The sequence below is a fragment of the Phyllobates terribilis genome, unplaced genomic scaffold (assembly GCF_046119375.1).
Source record: "Phyllobates terribilis strain yellow unplaced genomic scaffold, ASM4611937v1 Scaffold_1__5_contigs__length_1240528914, whole genome shotgun sequence".
Lineage (NCBI taxonomy): Eukaryota > Metazoa > Chordata > Amphibia > Anura > Dendrobatidae > Phyllobates > Phyllobates terribilis.
In genome coordinates, this window is record NW_027362761.1 from 412,222,579 (window position 1) to 412,243,027 (window position 20,449).

Below are 20,449 nucleotides of genomic sequence, written 5' to 3' on the forward strand. Positions count from 1 at the left end.
GGTTTTCCCTTATCTGCTGCACGTCACTCTGACACTGTTGCCTGATTGGCTCCAGTTCTTGGTCATGACTGGCCACCTTCTCTTTCAGGGCTGTCAGATCCTGATCCGTCAGTCTCAGTACCGTACCGGAGGTTGCTACTGGCAATGTCACCTCCTCTTCTACCTCTAAAGGAGGACCCACACTTGAAGCAAAGGCACACAGTACTACATTCTCTTTATTTTCATTTTCAGCGAGGACTACCGGAGCAACCTTTTTGTGGCCCTTGCGCCGTCGACGACGAGAGGGGGACTCTCTCCCCTCGTCTAGCCCCTCCTGACTGAACTCACTTTTTACTTTCATAGTGTCACAGTCAGCTACGGGGTCTGTGTCACTCCCCATGGTGTTGTGGACTAACAGGTCACCTCCCACTTTGACGTCACCCCCTTCTACTGGAGTTACCCCGTTATCAATGGTCACATTGTCATTTTTAGGAGGCACCAACCTACAACCAGTAACAATTTTCAGTTTTCTACACTCCACACTCTTGTGAAAATCCGCCCCTTTTTTAGACTCCGCCCCCTTTTTAACAACCACACCGGCAGGGTAATTTTTACACAAAAAATCAGCAGTAGTCTTAGGACTCAGTTCACAACATCACTTACCACCTCCCCGGGCACTCTGGGACAACACTGGCGCCCCCGGAGAGTCCATGGAATGGTCCACTGCCGCCATTCCATATGGTGCCCACAGCTCCTGTGGTTCCTGCACCATGTCCAGTAAAAGTTTCCCAAATACCGGCCCTTCAACCGCTCAATAGCTCCGGACAGATCTGTTGCTTTGCTCACAGCCATCGCGGTACGCTGTTCACACTAGAACTTCACCGCTCTCCCGGAAAAAATATTTGTGGCCCCGCCGAGCCACCGCAAACCAGGTTGGAGTGCGACGATAATCTTCGCATTCCCGCCGAGTTGCAGCCAGATGCTTTTAATTTCGTGAGCCCCGCCGAGCCACAGCAAACCAAGTTTGAGTGAGACGCCAATCTTCGCAACCCCGCCGAGTTGCAGCAAGCAACAAGGTTTGAGTGCGACGCCAATCTTCGCAACCCCGCCGAGTGACAGCAAACAACCGGATTTGAGTGTGACGCCAATCTTCGCAACCCCGCCGAGTTGCAGCAAGATGCTTTATCTACACTCGTCGTCCTGTGTCTTTGCCCCTAGCAACCGGGTTGCCGCTGCCCGCATTCTCCACCATATGTAAGGCAGCGCTAGTCATCATAATGGGGGATACTCGCTTCGCTGCGATAATCAATGCACACGTGTGATGTCTTTACATTTTTCTCACAATGCTGCAGTTTATTACTTCATAAGCCACAGTTCTCCGGGTCCAACTCAGTGGCACGCCGACACACATATCTATAATATTCACGAGCCAAGGGGCACACAGGCCAACTTGCTCCAGGTTACAGCCTACGGCAAGGTAATAAATTATCAATGTCCATAACACAGTCCATGTAACCAAGTGTATTACCTTTGCCAGGTTTAGTTGCTGCTGTCCATTTAATCTGCCACCACTGTGGCTTTGTGGCTTCCCAGGTAGGGGTCTCCAGCCGTCGTTCCCTCAAAGGCCACTGACATCCACACAGGATCCAGGCTTTGCCTTTCAGGACTCCTCACCAAGCCGACTCTCCCTCAAAGGCCACTGACATCCACACAGGATCCAGGCTCGACCTTTCAGGTACCAGGCTTCACTCCAAAGCCGCTGCCTTCCAAGGCCACTAGCATCCGCACAGGATCCAGTCTTTGCCTTTCAGGCTGCCAGGCTTCACTCTGCCTCACTAGGCCTCTCACAAACGGTGTCCCACACACACGGAGCACAGGCCTCACGCCTCACACCGAACACACCTGTCTCAAATTACCAGGGTTTATATATCCTGTGCACACAGACACACATACTGACAGGACCTTAACTGTGTGCATAAGGACCTGTGTGATGTCACGGTCATGTGACCAGCCAGTTAAATGGGAAGGTACATGGTCAGGTAAAACACATCCTGGACCATTTACAGTAATGCTAGCAAGCTGCTGCATTACAGTGGCTAGGAAAATTGAACTCCGCTTCCCAAAAATGTGATATACCACAGGTAATCTATGTTTTACGGTTGTGGTGGGCAATCACTTTTTCACACAGGGCCCTGTAGGTTTGGATTCCTTATTTTTCCCTTAATAATAAAGATCTTCATTTAAAAACCGTAAGTTGTGTTCACTTGTGTTATCTTTGTCTAATATTTAAATTTGCTTTGTGATGTGAAACATTTAAGTGTGATAAACATGCAAAAGAATAACAAATCAGGAAAGGGAAACCCTTTTTCAGTGGAGTAGTAGTAAGGTAACACCAGCTCACTTGAGCAATGACGTCCTGAAGCATAGGTGCGATGAACCATTCGCAGTAGTTCCACAGCATAAAGAGAAAGGATTACCAGCTTCATGAATAGTTCAAAAAATAGGTTTCTTTATTGTGAAAAAAGCTCTTTAAAAACAGATTCCATGGTCACATAGTGTAGCCAGGGCAACGGGTTTCGTACGCTAAAGATGCGTTCTTTGTCAAGACTGGCTTGCAAATGGCATACCCATGGTATATAAACCATTGTTCACCAATCGCATACAAAATGGAAGTCACATGATACATAGATTTGCATACAAAAATGTAAAACCAATTTGCAGAATATATGCATAGTAAAAACAATCACATGACAAAGAAGAAATCACATATGCATAGAAAAATTACTCGCTATAATGGAACAGTAGTTCCCTCCGTAAATTTAGTCCATTTGGTTGGCAAGTGTTCAGATGATACATCCAAAATGCTTCTTGATCAAGTAGGCGTCTCCTATTATCCCCGCCCCGAGGATCAAAGGTAAGTTTTTCAATGCCAAAGACCTGAAATGAGGATGTCTCTCTATTATGCTGCTCAATAAAATGTCTGGAGGCACAAGAAATGTTATGATAAGTGACATTAAGAATATCAGAAAGATGTTCTGCCACTTGCTGTTTTAATTTTCTTATAGTGCATCCCACATATAACAGATCGCAACTGGCACATCTTATGATGTAAACCACATAATTACTGTTGCAATTCAGATAACTTTTTATATTGTGTGTTTCACCAGAATCAGCTTTAGTGAAGTTTTTAGTGATTTTTACATAGCGACAAATGCCGCATCTGGCGTAACCACACTTGTAAAACCCTTTACAATTAAGCCAGGTATGCCGTTTTTGTCGATTATTTGGGCGACTAGATGCCAATAGGCCCCTATTGTTTGCGCTTTTTTTGCCACCACCAAAACTCCAGAATCAAGAATTTTAGATAATACAGTATCTTCATATAAAATAGGAAGATGTTTCAGTATTATATTTTTAATCAGTTGAAATTGTGAACTATATCTAAAGGAAATAACATTTCGATTTTTATGTGCTGTAATATCATTACGATTAATCCTTGCCCAAGATAGATCAATTAGATCCAGTCTATTTTTGCTATCCACAATTTTTTCTGCTCTCTTTAAAGACCAATCCGGATAACCCCTTGATTTCAATTTATTTTTACACCTGATGAATTCTTCATCCAATTTATTTGCATTGTTACAGTTACGTTTGATTCTTGTCAGTTCCCCCACAGGGTATAGCTTTTATAGTATGGCGTGGATGTCTGCTTTTGACATGTAGAATGGTATTCCCAGATATGAGTGTGATGTGTCTGCCATACCAGAATTCATCAAGTATTTAAATAACAATGAATTCAATCATTCTTTCAATTACACATTTGATTCTAAGTGTATATCATTTCTTGATCTAAAATTGGAGATTCTTGACGGTTCCATCACTACTTCCACATTTTCCAAACCCATATCTGGGAATACCATTCTACATGCCAAAAGCGGACATCCACTATAAAAGCTATACCTGGGGGGGAACTGACAAGAATCAAACGTAACTGTAACAATGCAAATAAATTGGATGAAGAATTCATCAGGTGTAAAAATAAATTGAAATCAAGGGGTTATCCGGATTGGTCTTTAAAGAGAGCAGAAAAAATTGTGGATAGCAAAAATAGACTGGATCTAATTGATCTATCTTGGGCAAGGATTAATCGTAATGATATTACAGCACATAAAAATCGAAATGTTATTTCCTTTAGATATAGTTCACAATTTCAACTGATTAAAAATATAATACTGAAACATCTTCCTATTTTATATGAAGATACTGTATTATCTAAAATTCTTGATTCAGGAGTTTTGGTGGTGGCAAAAAAAGCACAAACAATAGGGCGGCTATTGGCATCTAGTCGCCCAAATAATCGACAAAAACGGCATACCTGGCTTAATTGTAAAGGGTTTTACAAGTGTGGTTACACCAGATGCGGCATTTGTCGCTATGTAAAAATCACTAAAAACTTCACTAAAGCTGATTCTGGTGAAACACACAATATAAAAAGTTATCTGAATTGCAACAGTAATTATGTGGTTTACATCATAAGATGTGCCAGTTGCGATCTGCTATATGTGGGATGCACTATAAGAAAATTAAAACAGCAAGTGGCAGAACATCTTTCTGATATTCTTAATGTCACTAATCATAACATTTCTTGTGCCTCCAGACATTTTATTGAGCAGCATAATAGAGAGACATCCTCATTTCAGGTCTTTGGCATTGAAAAACTTACCTTTGATCCTCGGGGCGGGGATAATAGGAGACATCTACTTGATCGAGAAGCATTTTGGATGTATCATCTGAACACCTGCCAACCAAATGGACTAAATTTACGGAGGGAACTACTGTTCCATTATAGCGAGTAATTTTTCTATGCATATGTGATTTCTTCTTTGTCATATGATTGTTTTTACTATGCATATATTCTGCAAATTGGTTTTACATTTTTGTATGCAAATCTATGTATCATGTGACTTCCATTTTGTATGCGATTGGTGAACAATGGTATATATAATATGGGTATGCCATTTGCAAGGCAGTCTTGACAAAGAATGCATCTTTAGCGTTCGAAACCCGTTGCCCTGGCTATACTATGTGACTATGGAATCTGTTTTTAAAAAGCTTTTTTCACAATAAAGAAACCTATTTTTTGAACTATTCATGAAGCTGGTAATCCTTTCTCTTTATGCTGTGAAACCCTTTTTCACACCACTGTATGTCTGCAAGAGGGAGAAGGGTCTCAGAAAGTGAGTGTAAATCAAGGTGATTGGGATTTCTGAAGGGTATGCAAGTTTATGGAATGGGGTTTGTGCACCTGGAGAGGAGAGAGAAGAGAATGTGAATTTATGGTCAGACAGGGGTAGAGGTAAGTTAGAGAGGTTAGATAGGGAAAGAGGCTGGTGATGATGAGGTTCAATGTGTGGTCATCTTTGTGAGTGGTTGCGGAAATACCATTGAGAGAGACTAAAAGAGGAAGTGAGAGTTAGAAGCTTGGAGATAGCTGAGTGGGAAGTGTTAATGGCAATGTTGAAGTCACCCATGATGATAGTGGGGATGTCAGAGGAAAGAAGATGAAGGAGCCAGGTGGTTAAGTGCTTAAAAAAAGGTGGTGGCTGGCCCTAATGGCGGTAAATGACAGCCAGTTGTTGGGGGAGTAGATGCGCATAGATTGCACCTCAAAAGAAAGGAGAGTAACAGAGGGAATTATAGTGAAATTTGGGTGAAGGATCAGTTATCTGACAGGAGAAAACCAACTCCTCCACCATGCTTGCTACTGGTGTGGACATGTGAGAAAGATGGAATCCACCATAAGAAAGTGCAGCTGTGTTGAGCCAGGTTTTGGAAATGCCAAGGAAGGGAAGTTTGCTAGTAATGAAAAGATTAAGAATGAATGAAAATTTGTTGCAGACAGAGGCAAGCATTCCATAGAACTTCTGTGAGAGGGACTGGAGAAGCGGGGGCGGGGCAATTGAGTATGATCTTAGAAAGGTTGAGGAAATTTGAGATAGATTGTGGATGGGAGGTAGAAGTGACTGTGGGGATGTGGCAAGGAGGGCCATGATTTGGAGAGATAGCACTGGCGGTGAGCAGAGAAAGTGTTAGTAGGTGGGAGCGGGAGAGGGCTTGAGGAGGCTGTCTGTGTTTGGAGACACAGGATTTTATATTCAGGAACAGTTCTGAGGATCAGGTGAAATGGATGGGTAGAATAGAGGGAGATATGACCAGTTCAACACTAGCTGTAGGTATTAGAAGGGTTAGTAGGAAGTGAAGGGCTATGGGGTGATAGTGGAAACAAACTGAAACATTGTTTACAGTAACTATGTATCCTGTTACCTTAAGTTCCCTTCTGGTTCAATTTTGGTCTAATTCGTTACAGTACACTTAGATGCTGCACTTGGATAATGCACAGCAGACTAACGTCTCTGTAGACCTCTAACACAATATATATGTTTAGAAATACATTCAGGCGTGAAAAAGAGGGGAGAAGTGTGGCGTCCCTGAGGGTTCGGTCGCCACAGAGTTGTTGTATCTCATCCAGAGGTGTGGTATCTCACTCTCAGGTAAGGAAGGAGTATGGCTCAGGACCCTAACACTACATCCACTACACCACATTTCCGGGGGACAGGGCGACAATGCTCCTATGGGAGAGCACAACTGTCCCTGATCCCTGGCTGGAGTGGGGAGGAACCACCTAGAGAGGGGGAACTAGGTAGTGGATGGGTGGAGGACGTAGATCCTGGGAGCACTGGAGTTGGAGGTATAAAATTAGGAACCATTTTGGTTCAGGGAGACAGTCGAGACTGTGGTGAGGAGAAGTGACAGGAGCAGAGGCTCTGTATGGGCTCTGTCCCAGAGGCGGGCCTAGTCAGGAGGCCTGAGCTTGAAAGGAGTGAAGAGAGGAAAGGGGAGCAGGAAGGCTCCAGGACCGGAACCGAGGGGACCCTAGGGGTACGGGCCATGCAGCTGCCACCCGTACGCCCGCCGCTGCCAGTAGGTAGGGGGGTCAGGCCAGAAGAAGGGAACCGGATCCCTCAACCAGCAGAGACTACAGGGCTCAACTGGGAACCGGAGGCTGCAGCACTTCAAGTACAGCAAGCCGTCCACACCAGCCACCAGGAAGGTAGCCACATAGGGCCAGGGGACGGAACACACATCGCCTGCCAAGGCCTGAGGACACTGGACAGAGGTGCCTCTAGGTGTGAGGTACAAGGAGAGAGGCTAGAGAGGACACACTGAAGGGGGTCCTGCTAAATGCTCCAGAGATACCTGCGGGTCGACCGAGCCCCTTACTGCATGAGCACAGGACGCCGTGGGCTCTTACACTGGCCCTGTAAATGGAACTGCTAAATCGTGAGTAAAAGATCTGGGACTGCATCATCTGGACTCTGTGATTCTTCTTACATCACGACACTCTGCACTATCACCACCATCATCCACTCATGCTGCCCTGAAGCTACACTCTTCCTGTGGGGAGTTATACTACCTTTCTGCGCATATCACCAGCTTCAGTGGACTGCTCCGCAGCGGCGGTTACCAATAACCGCAATCCATAGGTGGCGTAGTCGGACATTGATATTAGTACACATAAACTACCCTGGTTTGACCACCCTGGGTCACGGACTGGGTCGCCGCCACGGAGACTACAATCCCCAGCATCTACAGATCCCGGCTCCGGGTATCCCCCCCCCACGGCCCAGGGGGCGCGTCAAATTTGGCGTAGTCGGCAGGATATGCAACCAACCCGTTATCACCGGGTATCGCGCGCCTAGAGACTGTTTCACTGTACTGAATGTGGCACCCGCCCCAGAAGAATGGGCGACATTACGTGCGTGCTAGAAGATGACAAGAAACCACCTCCCATTGAGGGCCAGGCCCCAGTATGGCACCAACAGCGGAGCCCGCCCCAAACAGCAATGGTCATGTATGTCAGTGTGTCCATCAAGGTGGGGGGGCTGACCCTGAAGGTGACCGACAGCAGGCTGCCATGGGATCACAGCAAATTGCCCTGGGACCGCCCCCAGCAGGGGAGGAGAGAGAAGAAAACTGGGAGACAGGGTGTGTTCTGGATCAGTCTAGACAAATCACACCAATTGGAGAAGATGGAGGACGGCAGTACCGGAGCCCCAGCCAGTGGCCTGCTGCAGTCTGCAGCACCCTACACCCTGGAGGAGCTCGTGGCAAAGCTGCTCCAGGAGGACTCGGAGTTCCTCCGCTCCGGGATGGAAGACCTGGGCCGGAGGATGGAGAAGGCCCAGCGTGACGCCATCGCCGGATGGAAGCAGGAGATGGAGCAGAGGATGGCGGACCGTCAGCAAAGAACGCTGCCCAGCACCGGCAGTGTCCCAGCCGTCGCAGATCCCAACCAGCGCCAGGAGGCGATGAGAGATGCAGGAGCGGCCGCGGGAGCAGGTAGGAGGAGTCTCCCTGTCCCGGGCGCTGCCAGCGTCGACCTGCTCCTGGGCCCCCCGGTGGAGCTGCTGCTCTGGGGCGCTGCCACCGCCGGCCCGCTCCCATCGCCAAGCTCTCCAACCCCGGGCACCACCAGCGGCGGCCCGCTCCCGCAGCCAAATCCTCTGACCCCGGGCGCTACTACCACCAGTCCGCGCCCAGGCCCAAGTTCAAGCCCTCCAGCCCCGGGCGCTACTACCACCAGCCCGCGCCCAGGCCCAAAGCCGCGCCTTCTGACCCAGGGCATCATCAGCAGCGGCCCTCTCCAGGTCCCGCCGCGGGCCCTACAAAAACCCGGGAGCGCCATCCCTACACGCCCCGCAGACCTCAACACCGCTACCTCTGGGCACCAGTGACGCCGGACAGCTTCTAGGTCCCCTGCAGGAGCCATCTCCCCCACCCATTGAGTTGGTGTACCGACGTCGCCGGTGGGACTGGTCTGCGGAGGTGGAGGACCAGCAGCCTTCACTCCTGCCCGCTCCGGAGCGCGCAAGCGCCGCTTCCCAGGTACCGGAGGAGGAGGCCCAATTTGAGTGGGATCACTCGGGGGAGGATCTAATGGGCTTCTCCCAGGAGACCCGGGCAGCCGCGGCCTGCCGTAGAGAGTTCTGCCGCCAGCAGGTGGCTCAATTCGAAAAGGAGCGCAGCTCACGGTGCAAGCAGTGGGAGAGATTAGAGGCACGGAACCTGCAGGAGAAGACCCGGGCCCGTCAGTACAACGAGGCCGCTCATGGCTCCAGAGAAGAGGGGACCGTCATCAAATTCAACTTAACGGCCGGATGGGGGTTCATTCAGGACCCGCACACAGACATTGATCTGTTTGTAAATAGAAGGGACGTGGAGTCTCACCTAAGAGCGGGTCACCCAGATCAGGACCTCTACCCCGGAGACATTGTGACATATACCAGACACCGAGGAGTCAGGGGCAGGTACACCCTTGATGTTCACAGAGTGGAGGAGGAGAGCGAGTTTTACCCCTGTGAGGCTGAAGACCAGGCTGGGTCAGCTTCTCGAGGACAAGAGCCTCCCCGCAGCGAGCAGTATATTTAGGAACTTTAAACAGCCACCAGTATCTGTGCAGAGTGGACACTGCAAGTTCAGAGTTAATGTGTGTGAACAGTTAACCCGTTTATTTAGTTACCCGGAACGGGTCCAAAGACTAACCGGCTGAGGACTGGGAGCAGCCACTACTTGTAAATAGTTGCACCTCTTGAGGTGCCCCATATTGGTTTTTTAAGAACCTACAACGAGTACATCAGAACAAAAACCCGTTGGAGGTGGCCAAAGACGAGGTCCAGCATCTGGATCATCTAAGCCCTGCAGCCACCCCAGGGCCTCCGTTGAGGGTTTGGGACGGGTCCCTCATGTTCGTCGGATACCAGTTGCAAGTTGCACTTTAAAGAAGATGGACACCTGGTCGCGAATTGTACTGTGATCAGTTAATCAAAGATTACTGAAAATGTTTTATATGCTTTATATATGTGAAAATAATTTTATAATGTTTTATACAGTGTAATCGGTAACGTTAAAAAAGAAGTATGCCTCCCATAAAGGGAAGAAGAGTTGTTTACAATCTTATATGTGGATGCATCCTAAAAGTTTTTGTATGTCTTTGATATATAAATATCTGTCTTTTGCTCTGTTCCAGCCCGCGGACGTGCTGTGTTTTTCCAGGGGTGTGTGTGGCACCCCTGAGGGTTCGGTCGCCACAGAGTTATTGCATCTCATCCAGAGGTGTGATATCTCACTCTCAGGTAAGGAAGGAGTATGGCTCAGGACCCTAACACTACATCCACTACACCACATTTCCGGGGGACAGGGCAACAATGCTCCTATGGGAGAGCACAACTGTCCCTGATCCCTGGCTGGAGTGAGGAGGAACCACCTAGAGAGGGGGAACTAGGTAGTGGATGGGTGGAGGACGCAGATCCTGGGAGCACTGGAGTAGGAGGTATAAAAGTAGGAACCATTTTGGTTCAGGGAGACAGTCGAGACAGTGGTGAGGAGAAGTGACAGGAGCAGAGGCTCTGTATGGGCTCTGCTCCAGAGGCGGGCCTAGTCAGGAGGCCTAAGCCTGAATGGAGTGAAGAGAGGAAAGTGGAGCAGGAAGGCTCCAGGACAGGAACCGAGGGGACCCTAGGGGTACGGGCCGTGCAGCTGCCACCCGTATGCGCGCCGCTGCCAGTAGGTAGGGGGGTCAGGCCAGAAGAAGGGAACCGGGTCCCTCAACCAGCAGAGACTACAGGGCTCAACTGGGAACCGGAGGCTGCAGCACTTCAAGTACAGCAAGCCGTCCACACCAGCCACCAGGAAGGTAGCCACATAGGTCCAGGGGACAGAACACACGTCTCCTGCCAAGGCCTGAGGACACTGGACAGAGGTGCCGCTAGGTGTGAGGTACAAGGAGAGAGGCCAGAGAGGACACACTGAAGGGGGTCCTGCTAAATTCTCCAGAGATACCTGAGGGTCAACCGAGCCCCTTAATGCGTGAGCACAGGATGCCGTGGGCTCTTACACTGGCCCTGTAAATGGAACTGCTAAATCGTGAGTAAAAGATCTGGGACTGCATCATCTGGACTCTGTGATTCTTCTTACATCGCGACACCCAGCACTATCACCACCATCATCCACTCATGCTGCCCTGAAGTTACACTCTTCCTGTGGGGAGTTATACTACCTTGCTGCGCATATCACCAGCTTCAGTGGACTGCTCGGCAGCAGCGGTTACCAATAACCGCAATCCACAGGTGGCGTAGTCGGACATTGATATTAGTACACATAAACTACCCTGGTTTGACCGCCCTGGGTCACGGACCGGGTCGCTGCCACGGTGACTACAACCCCCAGCATCTACAGGGCCCGGTTCCGGGTATCCCCCCCCCCCCACGGCCCAGGGGGCGCGTCAGAAGCCTGTACTCATTTTGATCTTCAGATAATCGAAGCTGAGCCAGATGCAAGATATATCACAGGCAGAGTACACAAGCAGGTCATGAAGAAAAGTGGGGAGGGGAGTAGTCTAGTAATCAGTTGCAAAACATGACAAGTGGGTACAAACAGTAGAGACAAGGAATATCACAGATTGGGAAAGCTGGGTAGCAGTAGCATACATTCAATACATATGCTTGGAAATGCATTCAGGTGGAGAAGCGTGTACTCATTTTGATCATCAGATCAGGTTGAGAGCAAATTCACAAACTACGGATTGTTATAAAAATTCCTGATATCACAGAATTCCACAAGCTATAGAATCAACCTAATTTTGGCTACATAGTCCCTGGGTCCCAGAAATTTCTTTAAAAAAAACATGCAGCATATAAACCAGAATGTAAGAGCTGCAACCATTTACTAAATGCGCTGATCTTTTTCATATTCCCACACTCTTTCACCATGCTTGCATATGCCCTTACAGTCATTGCACAACTAATCTTTACTCTTCTTCACTATCCCAATATGCCAGCACTATCCAAACAAATATCTCATCTTCCCTCTTAGGCTGTGTGCCCACGTAGCGTTTTACAAGCGTTTTTGATGCGGAATTTCCGCAGCGGAAACGCTTGTAAAATGCTTGGTAACCCGCACCCCATGATCCCCAATGGGTTTCCGCAACTTCTATGCACATGCTGCGGATTTTTCCACAGCGTTTATGCCGCGTTCAAAAATCCGCAGCATGTCATTTAATTTTGCGTTTCCGCAAGCGGAATTGCCTTTGTCCAATGCATAAAAAACGCAAGGCAATTCCGCATGTGGAAAACGCGTGATAAACGCGCGAAAAAAGCGCGATAAACGCGTGCGGAATTCCGCATGCGTTTTTCCGGGAGAGGACTTGCATTTATGCAGCAGAAATTTTCTGCTTCATAAATGCAACGTGGGCACATAGCCTTATGCTATGTGCCCACGTAGCAGATTTGATGCAGAGCGTATTTTGCCTCTCTCAGGCAGAAAATAACGCATGCGGATTTACATGCGTTTTTTCTGCCAGAGAGAAGCGTTTTTTCAGCGTTTTTACATGCGTTTTCGCATGCGTTTTTTCAAGCAGTTTTCCAAGCGATTTTGAGCATCGCTTGGAAAAGTGCTTGACAAGTTGGTAACACAATATAAATCCATGCAACCGGCATGGATTTATAATGTGTGAACAACTGATGCTTTAAATGCAGCATCTATAGTAAAAAAAAAGAGAATTAAAACGTTAAAAAAAAAAAAAAACTGTATACTCACCTCTCCGGTCTCCTCCAGTCTGCTCCCGGCCGCGTCCTCTCTCTTTGGCGTCCTGCAGTGTACTGTCAGGACCTGCGGAGGCGTCATTTAGTCAGCTGATGGTCACGCGACCATCACCTGACCGCTGACGTCAGCGGTCGCGTGACCATCAGGTGACTAAATGACATCACCGCAGGTCCTGACAGTACACCGCGGGACGCCAAGCAGAGAGGACGTGGCCGGGAGCAGACCGGGGGCCGCTGGAGAGGTGAATATACAGGTTTTGTTTATTTTTAACTTTTTTATTTCTTTTTTTCCCCGCGTGGTAGCCGGGATGAAGAGGAGTTGTAGTCTCCTCTTCATCCCGGGTACCACACGCACCGCGATTACGCTGCAAATTCGCGGCCATTGAATTTAATTGAAACGCAGAAAATCCACATACACCTGCGGGTTTGCTGCGTTTCAATGTTCCTCAATGGCCGCGAATTTGCAGCGTAATCGCGGTAGAAATGGTCATGCTGCGTTTTGCAATGCAATGCGAATTCGGCGCACAAATTAGCGCATCATGTGCACAGCACATCCGAATTCACATTGCTTTGCACGGCAGACTGTTTTACAAGCGTTTTCGCAGCCGTAAAAACGCCGCAAAAATGCTACAAAAATGCTACGTGGGCACTTAACCTCACCCCCCTCACCTGACCTCATCTGCAAACACTTTCCTAAACTTCAAATCCCTCCTTCTAAAACACAAAACAAAGCCAAGCACTGTCCTTCTCCCACTTGTTTGCTCTCTCTTTGCTTCTCCTCACTGCTGGTGATATATTTCCCAATCCTGGACCTTGGCAGATTTAACCCCTTTACCCCTGAGGGTGGTTTGCACGTTAATGACCAGGCCAATTTTTTACAATTCTGACCACTGTCAATTTATGAGGTGATAACTCTGGAACGCTTCAACGGATCCCCCTGATTCTGAGAGTGTTTTTTCATGACATATTGTACTTCATGATAGTGGTAAAATTTCTTTGATATCACTTGCGTTTATTTGTGAACAAAACAGGAATTTGGCAAAAATTTTGAAAATTTCGCAATTTTCAAACTTTGAATTTTCATGCCCTTAAATCAGAGAGATATGTCACACAAAACAGTTAATAAATAACATTTCCCACATGTCTACTTTACATCAGAATAATTTTGGAACCAAAATTCATTTTTCCAACAAAATTTACAAAAACATTTTTTTAGGGATCACATCACATTTGAAGTGACTTTTTAGGGGCTTTTATGGCAGAAAATACCCAAAAGTGACACACTCCTAAAAACTGCACCCCTCAAGGTGCTCAAAATCACATTCAAGAAGTTTATTAACCCTTCAGGTGCTTCACAGGAATTTTTGAAATGTGGAAGAAAAAAATTAACATTTAACTTTTTTCACAAAAATGTTAATTTAGACCCCAATTTTTTTTTCGCAAGGGTACCAGGAGAAAATGGACCCTAAAATTTGTTGTGCAATTTCTCCTGAACATGCCGATACTCAATATGTGGGGGAAAACCACTGTTTGTGCGCACGGCAGGGTTCGGAAGAGAAGGAGCGCCATTTGACTTTTTGAATGTAAAATTTGCTTGAATAATTAGCTGAGGTCATGTTGCGTTTGGAGAGCCCCTGGTGTGCCTAAACAGTGGAAATCCCCAACAAGTGACACCATTTTGGAAACTAGACCCCTCAGGGAACTTATCTAGATGTGTGGTGAGCACCTTGAACTCCCAGGTGCTTCACAGAAGTTTATAACATTGAGCCATAAAAATAAAATTTTCACATTTTTCCCGCAAAAATGTTTTTCATCCCCAATTTTGCATTTTCATGAGAGTAACAGGAGAAATTTCACCACACCATTTGTTGTGCAATTTGTCCTGAGTAAATTGATACCAAATATGTTGGGTAAAACCACTGTTTGGGCGCACAGCAGGGTTTGGAAGGAAAGGAGCGCCCATTTGACTTTTTGAATGTAAAATTTGTTTGAATAATTAGCAGACGCCATGTTGTGTTTGGAGAGCCCCTGATGTGCCTAAACAGTGGAAACTCCCCACAAGTGACACCATTTTGGCAACTATACCCATCAGGGAACTTATCTAGATATGCGGTGAGCACCCTGAACCCCCAGGTGCTTCACAGAAGTTTATAACATGGAGTCGTGAAAATGAAAAAAATCTAACTTTTTCCACAAAAATTATGTTTTAGCCCCAAATTTTTTATTTTTAGAATGGTAAGAGAAGAAAATGGACCCCAAAAACTTTTGTGCAGTTTCTCCTGAGTGCGCAGATACCCCATATGTTGGGAAAATACACTGTTTGGGGGCACGGCAGGGTTCAGAAGGGAAGGAGCACTGTTTGACTTTTTGAACGCCGAATTGACTGGAATTGAGAGCGGACGCCATGTCGAATTTGGAGAGCCTGTGATGCGCCTAAATAGTGGAAACCCCCCACAAGTGACACCATTTTGGAAACTAGACCCCTCAAGGATTTTATAATTTTATCAAGAGGTATAGTGAACATTTTGAACCCAGAGGTACGGCACAGAGTTTGATAACATTAGGTCATCATAGCAGCAGCTCGCTACTTGAGTTTGCATCGGTTACTCGGGTATGCACCATGTATCGCGGGTGCTCGAGTGACATGCTCGAGTCCCCGCCCCACATGATTCATGGTTGTTAGACACCCAAAGAAAACATGCGGGGATCGCTCATGTATGGCAGGCAATCCATGCAACTTTTTTTGGCCACGAAGCATATGGGGCGGAGACTCGAGCATGTAACTCGAGCACCCGCGATACTCAGTACATACCCGAGCCTCCGATGCAAACTCATTAACAATTAACACCTACCTTCATTAATTATGAAGATATTCCTCTGACTCACTTTGGAGATTCCGCCTGGAACAGAAAACCCCATTCTTTGTTTTCTATTTATACCTTTGGCCTGGGACATAGGTGGCACTCAGAACTACTTCTTTAGCCCCGACATCACCTCTCTGCTTTCCAGAATCCCAGAGTGTCTATCAGCCATATCCTTCTTCGTCTCATCATGCTTCTTTAGCTTAATGTAGACAAAACAGAACTCACTATCTTTCCTACATTTCTCTTAACCCTCTTACTTGATCCATCTATCACAATAAATTACATCACACTTTTCCCTGTACCGGAAGTCCTCTGCCTCAGAGTAACCCTTGACTCTGTCTTGTCCTTCAAACCGAGCATCCATGTTCTTGTCACCTCCTGCTGCCTCCAATTTAATAATATGTCCAGAATTCCACCTTATCTAAACTCTGAATCTACTAAAATGCTAGCGCAGTATTATCCAAACCCCATCCTCACGGCCCCCCACAGGTCATGTTTTTAGGATCTCCTTAGCATTACACAGGTGATTCAAGTATCATCAAGGCATCAAGAATTCTCTCGCCTGTGCAATACTAAGGAGATACTGAAAACATGACCTGTGGGGCGCCGTGAGGCTGGGGTTTGGGAAACACTGTGCTAGTGCATACCGTCATCTCCCACCTCAACTATTGCAATATCCTCCTCTACGGCCTTCCTGCCTTCAGCCTTGTACCTCTCCAGTCTGTCCTTAATGCTGCTGTTTGACTAATCCACCTCTCTCCTCACTATTTCTCCACTTCTCCCCTCTGCAAATCCTTTCATTGACTCCCAATTCCCCAATTTAAGCTGCTAACATGAACCTTCAAAGCCGTACATTATCTGTCTCCTCCATATACAGTATCTCCAAACTAATCTCCTGATATCTTCCCATATGTAATCTTTGGTCCTGCCAAAACCTCTTTCTCTCCTCCTCACTAGTACATTTCCTCTCCCAATCGCCTCCAAGACTTATCCCAAATATTCCTCATCCTCTTGAATTTTGTGCCCCAGCACCACAACCACATTCAGAACTTTCTGAAGGAATTTGAAAACCCATATCTGCAAGAAAGCTTACAGCCTACAATGACCCCGCTCCCACCTCACCACCACTAGTGGGGATGACTCGGTTACCGGGGCCTTTAGCCTTGGGGATGTCGCGGTGGTCGGCTCCCGGGCCCGTACCCTGGGGTCTCTCTTTAAAAGCGTTAATGTTTATTAATTTTTAAGAACGTTCGTGACGCCACCTGTGGTTTCTGGTGAGATTCACCAGCGCTGCGGCAGTCCACTGAGGCCGATGATAAGGCTGCTCGATGGTATAGCTCCCCACAGGTGGAGCTAGGCCTCAGGGCAGTGTATGACGGGGAATGCAGGGCAGGCGAGACCGAGCCGGGTCAGAGCAAGAAAAGGGACAGACATGATAGTCACTTCAGTACCTTTTACTGATGGAAATTCAGGCACGTCCCGGAGCACTGTAGGGTGAAGGGTGCATGTCAGGATCCTCCCCAATGAGCGGGTGTAGAGCCTCCTGTCACTTGCCTCTGCGTAGTAAGTTTCTGACATGCCTGGAGCTAGGCATTACTTTGTCTCTGTCCTGTGCTGGCTGACCTTGTGGTAGGGCCTTTCCTTGGAGTACACGCTCCTCAGCTTGCGGGGCCGATGTGTCTCCTGGCTCTGTTATGTATCAGCACTTTAGCGATCCTGGGACTTGTAGTTCTCCAGGGATTCCAGTTATATCTTACTGGGTCATAGAGATCCCGGTAAACTTCGGACCCGGTGTCCGGTAAATGCTTCGGGGTGAGCAAGTTAAGCTCCTCTGCCCCCTATGTACTAACTCTCCACTCGCCTTTGGCCTACTCGGGCCCTCACTAGGCTACTCACACTAACGACAGCTTGCCGCGCTTCACCGATCTTATGGCACCGGCACACCTAAGCTCACCTCTCTGAGCTATGGATAAGCTCCACTGCAGGATTGCAATTGCAGGAGCTGGAACAGGCTTTTGTCCTCTGAGGTAACTCTTCTCAGGCTGTACTGGACTCACTGCTAAACCAGACTGAACTAGACTCTGTCTAGACTAACAACAACTGACTGCTGCCTGGCTCCACCTTCCCTATTTATCTATCCCTAACGGGCTCCCTCTGCTGGTCTAAGGTGGAAGGTGGAGATGTGTGAATGGTTATGGGGGCTCTTGTGGAGGAATCCATCAATACACCCTTCTAGGATCTGTGATATCGAGCGCAGCTGGGCGTCACATTCCCCCCTAGTTAAGCTCAGCACTCACGGGCTGAAGTAGATTTTATAAAACAATAACATTAGGAAACATGAACAATACAAGAACAATAAGAACAATCTTCCCTTTTTGGGAGGCACGAATTTTAAACATTGAATAACAATAACAAAGCAGAGTGTCCTCAGAATTCAAGTCTCCTATGGTGAGGTTCCAAAACTGGATGTCCATCTCACAAGGTAGAGTACCTGTTGGTTTTGAGGGACCTGTCCTAAACCCTCTACGTAGGCCCTGGGGTGGCTGCAGGGCATGAAGATCCCAAGTTGGACCTCCAAAAGAGCCACTCCACACAGGTTATTCTTCTGAGGCCACCTAAAAGGTGCACTCCAAGGAGTGCAATTATATACAGAAGCAGTTTTTGGGCTGCACACAGTCCTCAACCACGCAGTTCTTTATGCCAAGAATAAAGGAATTAATGAGGTTAAGCACAAATTAATAAAGACATATGCATGAAAATACACAATTATAGAAGTACATTTCAAGTTAATACACAATACCCCAGGGGTAACTATCTACATTTTCAGAAATTTTGACCATCTACTGCGTGTACCTAGCAGGGGGTTTACCTCTCGTGATACGTGTTGATCTGCGTAGTGCGGTGGTCTGTGGGGTATCAGTGTCTGTATTCTCAGTTACTCTACCAGTTCTACGTGTGACCATGTTATAAAACTGCCTTAACCTCTCTCTTGGGCTAGCAAGTCTACCATTGGCTGGGCCCTCTTGCTCTGCTCCTACCGGGGATCCTTCATCCGGGGATTCTTCTTGAGCTGGCTCTTCTGCAGCACTTACAGGTTCAACTTGCTGTGGAAGGTTTTCTGGCTGTTCATAGAATTGGAGTACTGGGATGATTACTGCACCTCCTATTTGAGGCCAATCTGCTGGGAAGTCTCCTAGGTCAGTGTGTATCACTGCTTCTTCAGGTTCTTCCGGGATTGTGAGAGGCACTTCTTCCTGGAGTTTCAGTAAGTCTGGACACAACTTTAGGTGATCCCTGGGCACTGTTGTAGACGTTCTTCCTCCATCTCGACTGATTATGCATGTCTTCTTGTTGTCAAATCTTGACGGTAACACAGTATAGGGGTCTTTTTACCGCTGGTCATCAAGTTTGTGATTATGTCTTTTCCTTTTCAATACTGTTTCACCAGGTGTGAAAGGTTCTGCAGGTGCGTTTTTGTTGTAGTGCATTTCCTGCTTTTCTCTCACCCGAGTAAGACTGTCCTCGACACAGGCTTGTACTCTTCTGTACTGCTCTTGTCTGGTCTTGTCCCAGTCTTCAGTGGTCATATCAGCTTCAGGCTCAACAACACCAAGCTCCAGGTCCATGGGCAGCGTTCCTGGCCTTGCCCGCATGAGATATGCCGGAGTGCAATTGGTGGAACTTACCGGTATATGATTATACAGATCCACTAAGCCAGGTAGTAGGTCTGGCCACTGATTTCTCTCCTCAAGTGGTATGGTCTTTAGCAGGTCGATGACGATGTTGTTCATCTTTTCGCAGAGACCGTTGGTTTGTGGGTGGTACGGTGTAGTTCTTATCTTTTTACAACCGTACAAATGGCAGAAATCCTTGAACAACTCAGCCTCAAAGGCCGGGCCTTGGTCTGTCAGCACCTGCTCAGGGTAACCATGGGGTCTACAGAAATACGCTTGGAACGTCTTTACTGCTGTCTCTGCCATCAGGTCTTTGACGGGGGCGACCACCAGGAAAAGTGAGTAGTGATCCACCATGGTCAGAGCATAGGCGTACCCTGACCTGCCTGGGGGACAGCTTGACATGGTCCAGGGTCACGATCTCCTGGGGCAGAGTTGTCTTGATGGGTTGTAGGGGTGCCTTCTGGCTGCTGAAGTCTTTTCTTCTTAGGCCACAGGGTCCACAGTCCCGGCACCACCGTTCAATTGAGCTGCGCATTCCTACCCAGTAGAATCGACACTTCAGCAGGGTCTCTAGCTTTTTCCAGCCAAAGTGCCCCGCCTGATCATGGTAAGCTTCTAATACCATCTGGATGTCTGTCTTCGGGACCACTATCTGCCATGCCATCTCATGGGTTTTCGGATTGACGTACCTCCGGCACAGCTTCTCACGGTAGATAAACAGCTGGCTTCTCTTGTTCCACAGCTGCTTTGCTTGGAGAGACGCATCTTTCTCCAGGGAGGCACCTTCTTGGGCTATCAGCTCCTTGATGCGGCTGACAACCGGGTCGCTGTCCTGGGTCTCTTTCCAGCTGTGGTGAGGCAGGGGGTTTAACGTCTTTCCACGCTGCTTCCTGGAGGCTCGTTGCTCATGGATCATCCCACTCCGGTGAAAGGCAGGTAGCTCTATCTCTTCCAAGTCATCCACTTCTTCTTCTGTGTCTGACTGGTGAGGCATCCTAGACAGGGCATCGGCGTTGGCATTCTTGCGACCCGCCTGGTATTTAATTGTAAATTGGTAATTTGACAGCCGAGCAATCCACCGCTGTTCCAGTGCCCCAAGCTTAGCTGTTTCAAGATGGGTCAAGGGGTTGTTATCAGTAAAGGCAGTGAACTTATTGAAGGCCAGATAGTGCTTGAACCTTTCAGTGATGGCCCAGACCAAGGCCAGGAACTCTAACTTAAAGCTGCTATAGTTCTCTGGGTTCCTCTCGGTCGGGCAGAGCTTCCTGCT